Raw genomic sequence first — 7,451 nt, 5'->3', positions numbered from 1 at the left:
GGATTTTTTTATTCTTCTGTTATTGATTTAGTACCTCACCAAACCTCTCAATTCTCATGATACGAAGAAAGTGTACCATAGCTTTTCGGAACACAGATTTGTATTGTCCTTCTAGAGTTGTTTATCTTCTCTTTTTAACATGTGTCCAGTAAGAATTTTTTTTTTTCTTAAAGCTTAGACTAAAAGGCTTTAAGAGGCAAGGGCTGCAAACCCAACCTTATTCACCTGTCTGTCYCAGAGTTCAAATGCAGGCACGGACAGGGAAGTTGGGCCACACTGTGCCTGTGTTTCCAGGCAACCGTCATGTTAATCAGGAGCATCCAACTGTGCTTGATTATATCTAGTACTTGAAGCAGAAAAGGAACATAAAATAGTTACTCTGGGGAGCAGACTTGCAAAGTTTTATTTGGCTGCCTGGCTTCAGTGAGTAATGCTTTGATAAGGCAATATTCCTGTTTTCGTTGTTATCAATCTCCAGTATAAAGATTGGGCAAATAAAACATTCATGCCTGAGCTGGTATATTTGCATGGCAATTTTGCAAATCCAACCAGGGACACTTTGTTTTGTGAGCCTTTCTCTTTGTTTTATTTCTTACGAATTTATCTTMAGAGGTTGTATTTCTTTTTCTCAGAGCCATCAGAAACTGATAAGCTGTTTTGCCTTCTGCTCAGTAGGCTGCTTTCTAGCTAGCTGAGTCTTAAACTTAATTACAATTTCTGTGAGTGTGGATACCTTGATTGTCTGCTGTCAGTCAACAAATTCCTTGTACTTTCCTGCTTCCCAGTCTGTGAACCTCACAAACACATTGGATTTGAATCATGGGCATTGAGATTGGTGAATTTAGTATCCTTGACTCCCCTCTTCTATCGTTTGAGACCAAGTCAAATCTTGGTAATTTTCCTTGGTTTGCCACAGGTCTCAAAGCAGTCTCATGTGCTGTTCCTGGGGGTAAATCAGCCTTAAATGGACTTTAAATCCTTAAACGGACTTTTAAATCCTTAAGGATTCCAAAGCTCTGAGAGTGAAAATGGAATTCAGATTTCATTGGCCAATGATTATCTTTTGTTTGTTTGTCATCTAGATGATAAAGCATTTTGATCTAAAATGTTGCATACCTGGCTGTCACTAGATTCTTTTAAATACTGCATTGCTTTATCCTTTCCTAGTGTACCGTGATAGAGCTTTTTCAGCTGTATAACTCACGGAAATCAGTGAGATGCTGCCCTTGTGTTTTAATCAYGATGAACTTGAAAGGTGAACATTGTAAGTGATAGAAATTATTTATAATTTGGTAATAAAAGTTTATGTCTAGCACTCCARATTTCACACATCTGCTATATGCTGGCCTTGAGATATAGAACAATTGCAATTGCCTTTACATTTGGCCTCAGATGAAAGGTCATAAATTACAATGATAGAGTTCRTAGTCGTTCCCAGCTCACAAAATTTCCATATTAACATCTTCACCTCAAACATAAATGGCTACAGAGTTACAAAGAAAAGAGTTGTGTTGGCCTTTGTCAACTGAACTTTAAGATGGAAKTCTGTGGATCGTGTATTATTGCTAACTCTTAAACATAAAGCATCACAGAATCCTTGTTCAGAGGACCTAATTAAAACTTTACAGTTAACTTTAAAAATGAAATGGGATTTGACACTCTGTCTCTTTCTCACTCATACCAGTGCAATAAAACCCACTTCAAAGTTACTAAGGTTTTTCTCTCCCAGCCACTTGAAATAAAAGCATTTTCAGAGTGAAATGACTGCAGAACAGAGAATGGGTCAGAAGGAGTGTCCTGTTTTTCCTTCTTGTGAATCACATCGTTCGTATAAGTTAAGTGCAGATGAACAACAATCCAGATGGCARAAGAATATCTGTGGCACATTTTGAAATTGTTCAGCCTGAACAATCCCCAGCTACAACCAGTAGATGAACAAAAGCCACAGTCTTTAAACAGTCCTCACCTGAAACTTGTGTTGGAGAGGACAAATCTATTGTGGCCCAAAGTGCAGCACACCACATCATTTTAACAATTAACTTCGATGCCTTTTTGGGTTAGAATTTTTTTTTTAATTATGTAATAAAATAAGAGGCCAAGATGAAGTCCCAAATCCAGGGAAACTTTTCTTGTTCAGAGCTTCCGAGAATGGGGAGGCAGAACAAGGTATCAGCCTCCATGAAATAGTGCTGAGGTGGGRAAGCTCTGCAATTCAAGGGTAGCASTGSTATTGCGGGGTTTCCTGAAKGCCCTGAKGTAAACACAGTAGTACATTTTTGGAGTTGAAGAGGTGGAAGGCAAAATTCTGCTCTCACTGAAGCCAGCAGAAGATTTGCCAATTACTTCTGTGTACTAGGGATGCATCTGTAAGTTACTGAAAATACATCTGAGGTCTCAAAACCTTCCTTCTGGAACTGTGTACTGTCAAAACCTTCCTTCTGGAACTGTGTTCTGTCAAAACCTTCCTTCTGGAGCTGTGTTTTTTTGCTGTGATTTGTGCTTCCTAGAACTTTTCTTATGATGTTGAGTCTGAGGAATAGTACATTAAGGAATTGAAGGGTGCAGAAGAAAGAAGCAAGAGAAAGAAAGGAAGTATTGGGACCTTCCTTTGGAAGTATTGGGACCTTCCTTCCTTTCCTCTTCTGCAAACTTTGTGGTGAACAAGGAACTGTCAGGAGGGAGCTGAGGAGAATAATCTAACAATTCAGCCTGAGGCTTTCTCTCTGTCTCCTACACTTCCAGTTCCATACAAGAGAAAAGGGTCATCCTCAGAAGCTTTCAGAGTTCCCTTAACCCTCTCCGAGTTCCTGGGAGTGGTCTCTTTGGCTCCCCTTGGGACCAGCTTTTTCATGAGCTTTAAGAGGTGTGATACTCCCCTTTGCATGCATTTGGATGGGAGAACTCAAGCCTTTCAGCATTTGAATGATAGTCTGTGCCTATACACTAAAACTTCAAAGATGTTTTTCTCCATAAACAGAGGCTTAGTTATCCAGCATTATTTTCCATGCTGTGCTAAGATCATCAGAACGACTGATATCCTGCCATGTTCTCAATTAAAAAGTTAATGCATTTTCAAGTGGAACCTTACTCAAAATAAGTATTGGGTTTGTGCTATAGATTTTAGATAGAAGAGCCTAACAAAACTCTGTTGCCTTCAACTTCTTACGCTCTGCTCATCACCTTGGGATGTTCATCTCCTCCTATATGGCTTAAGTGACATGATGACCTTTTGTAACACGTTTGTCTCTCCTACTTTCTGTCCAGTAAAAATATAGTGTGACAGATCATGTCAGACTTGTGCTTTCTATTAAGTAAAAGCTTGAAGCCCCAGTTGGTTCATTTTTGCACCACTTAGCTAGATTTTTTTTCTAAAATATGATGGAATTGGAACAAAGCCTTTTGCGCTTAGGTTTTATAGAAAACACACGTTCTTTATTTTTTCCTGGTGGAATATCAATTCCAGGTAACATTTCAATGTCAACTTTTCCATAGCTGCTTTGATGAAGCTGATTCAGTGCTTCAGGTTGAAAACTCTGGTAAAGTTTAAGCACAGACACGAGTTGGAGTGGTCACTTTAAATTGACCAGCTGGTGCAAAACATCTSCAAAGTTAGTTCCCAGCTCCCCAGAAATGCTTCTGATGCAGACTTGGGGATATGAAGTAAACATGAGTCAGATCTAATTTGTAGTTTGGTAAGAACAATACATAYCTTGTCCTGAATTTAAGGACAAGAAGGAACATTAAAGGGTGTTCAGCCACTTTAAGTATTTAAAATAATGGGAATTATGTTATAATCACTGTGGGCCTTTACTAAGAGGAAAGTTCCATTTATTTAGAAATAAAATRTGATTTAATGTCAATGTTAGGTCACTCCTGGAGCATTTGAGAACTGGTGTTTTCCAATGGGCCCCAGTTTTTGGCCATTGACTAAAAAGTCATTATTTCTGATGTTAAAGGAATGAAATAGAATGTGATTCTTTTGTAATGTAACAACAAAAAATGGGTAAAATCAAAAGGGAGGACTAGAAGCTGTATAWATGTGAAATAAACTGTTTTGTTAGGAATAGAACAATAGCATAAAGTTCCACATTAAGTCGAAAGTTAATTTTTCCCAGAGTACATTATACAGCTCTCTTGTCTTTTTAACTCTATTATAAATTCAATGGATACACTAGTGAAAATAAAGATGCCATSTATAAATATAGATCTGTCAGTCTGGTGTGACTGCCTGTGACCCAGTCCCCAGGGCCTGCAGTTTCAGAGGTAGCATAACCTCAAACACAATGTTCAGATCTGATTCCCTGGTGTTCACACATGCCAGGAAATATTCCTCTATACTTTAGTCTTGTCTGCTTTTACAAGAAAAAATATATTCCTAGAAAATTTATATAAAATKATATTGAAAGTTAGGTACTAACTCTTGCAGATCTGCTATAACAGGTTTAAAGGAATGTTATCTTCTAGGAGAGGGRAATGATGCAGGGCAACTGACTCACTGTTCCAGTCTGGTTTACGCCTTTCAGGCAAAACTGCCATCTGTGCCATCAGTGCAGCTCCACCACTCCTAGGAATTGTAGGAGCTTTAGGGCAAAAAACAACACCCATCTTTTCTCACTCACCTGATCTTACCTAGRAAATGGAGAGAGCAGTAGCATAAAGTGCCTGTAGCAATCCAGACCACCTGGCATTAAAAATCTCACCCTTGCTGTTGCTGCTGGACCTGCATGGATGTTGGAAACAGTGGAAAATGCTTTGAAAGCACTCAGCATAGACAGGGTTTGTGACTGTGGAATTGCAAAGGTTCAAAAGCCTCTTCTGAGCAGAAGACTGATGATACAAAATCCTGATCAGTCCTTGCAGGCATTTATGGCCGGGAAGGTGTTGGCAACATTACTGTAAAACGGGTTATAAATCCTTATGACTTGGATCGTTAAAGAACTACAGCTCTCATTACTTCTCTCTGCTCTGCTCTGCATCAGCAGAGGACTTCATTCTACAGAGAAGAGGAAGAAAATCCTCTCTGCTTTCAGGAGAAACKGAAAGGTGAAGAAGCACACTGTGTWCACACRCTTTTCTTTGRTTTCTTCTATCATTTCGTTTCCAGCTCCATTGAGTGACACACACTCTTGGTTTCCTCCATGATGTGTGTGAATCCTCTGCTCTTGCCTCATCAGACCATATCCCAACCATGTCACCTCCTCAGCTACTATGTTTTTGCTATGCACTCACCTTTCCCATCCAAATAATTTCCTTTCTTTTATTYCTTTTTCTGTTTTTGTTTTTTGGGTTTTCCCCTCATGGCTTTCACCTGTATGCTTGTCTGCTTGGTACTGAYATTWCCAATTGATTTCACATAATGCACACAGGACAGCCTAAATATATATTCCTGTCTCTGGGTGTAGGGTTTGGACATTAAAATCAATACCTTTGAGGTGAAAGGCTTCATCGTCCATAAATAATTCCTAATCTGCTCATTTTGGCTTCTCAAACAGAGTATCAACAATGAAGTACATAATTTGGAAGATGAAATTTGAAAATACGCATGCTATGCTCACATGATGAAGTTTCCTCAGCTAGAGGGAATTCTAGGGGAAAGGGAGAATAACAGTGGGTTRGTATTTTCACAAAAAATGGATAAGGAAATTTTTAATTGGGGGGGTATAATAAAGAAATATCTATGATAATTATAGATCATTGTTGAATAATGAATAATAAACTAATAATCACATGCAGTGTAATCAACTCAGGGTTATACCAGCAAACAGTGCAAATTTCCAGTTTGAAATGAGCAAGTCAGGTGTGGGACAGGTTAGCACAGAAAGGGAGGATCTGTTCTCACTTTTGCTGCTGAGCTGCTCTTAAATGTTGAGACAGGTCGTCACACCTCTCTGTGTCTCACCTTTTCCTCTGTAAAACAAAAAGAATGATATATCTAAAGTGCTTTCARATCAATGGATCAAAACTTTCTGTAATAGGAAGGTATTATTAAGATCCTAATGATGCCATGAGAGAAAATGATCGATAATAATTTGTGTTTTCTTTGCTGTTTAGGAGGTATTTATCTTCTTACTATATTTTCTACAGTCAAGTGCACAACAGCTGAGTGTTGTCACTGTCTTGCAGAACATACAAGTCYTTTTGTATCTGTAAGATACAAAAATGAAAAACAGGTTAAATTCTAGTGTGTCATTTCTCTCAAGGCTGGAGGGCCAAAGTCAAAGGAAAATCTAATTATTTACTGCATGAACAAGTGCAAAACCTATGCATTAATAAACACTACAGGGCTATTTATGCATGCTTTACTTGTACTATTTTTTAAGCTTGAAATTTTTAGGAATTAAAATAAAAAAAGATTGCTTTCAAAAATTGCCCTACACCAACTAATCTATGTTTAAGAAATCATGTATTTATTTTTTAAGTAACCTCATTACTACCAGACTACTTTTTCCTTTTGACAGTAAAACTGAGTGCTTTTCTTTCATATTTTCATAATGAAAGCTCCCAAGCACGGGATACTGTGGCAGATTTACAGCCTGCGAGCAGCAGAACTGACAGGCATTTTAATATGAAAGGAGATATGATGTCTTTAATGTACAGTGATGTCACTTCTAACAAGGTAGAAGCGTGCTTTTTGCACTGCAATCACCATAAGAAGTGAAACCTGTCTGCTTCAGGAGTCACCTTTTAACCCAGGAAAAGGTCACAAATAATAGAAAAAAGACAGGACTCTGCTTACTCAGGTGGAAGGGCACTCTGACGTTGGAGGAGCAAGGCTATTGTGGATGTGCATTATCTCCAGGAAGCTGAAGCTACAAATAGTCTAGCTAGAGCTAACCTTGAGAACAGAAAAGGAAAGGATAATGAAAATCCTCAAGGGAGTGTTAAACTGAAAGCCAGATTGCCTGTTGACCACCCCTTTTCCTTTTATCCAGCATTGATTGGACCTAATAACTTGAAAGTGATATTGACAGCAATACAGTCCACCATTAGCTGGACACATGATTATTTCATTGAGAGAAAGGACAGGAACCCAGTACCAAAACCKAAGGATTTCATTCTACATTAGACCAGAGAATTTACTGCTTTGTCTAGGAAATATTTGACAGTGATTTTAAAGGCCGATTTAAAATGTACATTTCTTAAATGYGCTCCCAGGTCCTGACTGAAAGCTTTTATCATGTCATTCTGAAGATGCACCATTCTTAGACATCATATACAGGAGCATAAGATTAAAAGGCCATAAAACAGCAAGAAATCTCAAGGTCYAATAAGTACATTGTGTTAGCATTAGGCTGGTGACTTTGGTTAAAGACAGGAAATTAAAATACCTTGTCATATATATAGAAATAGCTATCTCCTCAAGAGGGTTGCTTCCTCAAAGCTAAAATTTCAGAAAATCAACTTTGGATATTATGTYCTTTGGTATTTTGGCAGTTTGATCTTGAAGGGAT

Source organism: Malurus melanocephalus, unplaced genomic scaffold, assembly GCF_030028575.1.
Source record: "Malurus melanocephalus ecotype Western Australia unplaced genomic scaffold, MMel_1.1 scaffold_277, whole genome shotgun sequence".
NCBI classification, from domain to species: domain Eukaryota; kingdom Metazoa; phylum Chordata; class Aves; order Passeriformes; family Maluridae; genus Malurus; species Malurus melanocephalus.
The sequence above is the reverse complement of the archived record's forward strand: the minus strand, read 5'-3'. Positions refer to the sequence as shown.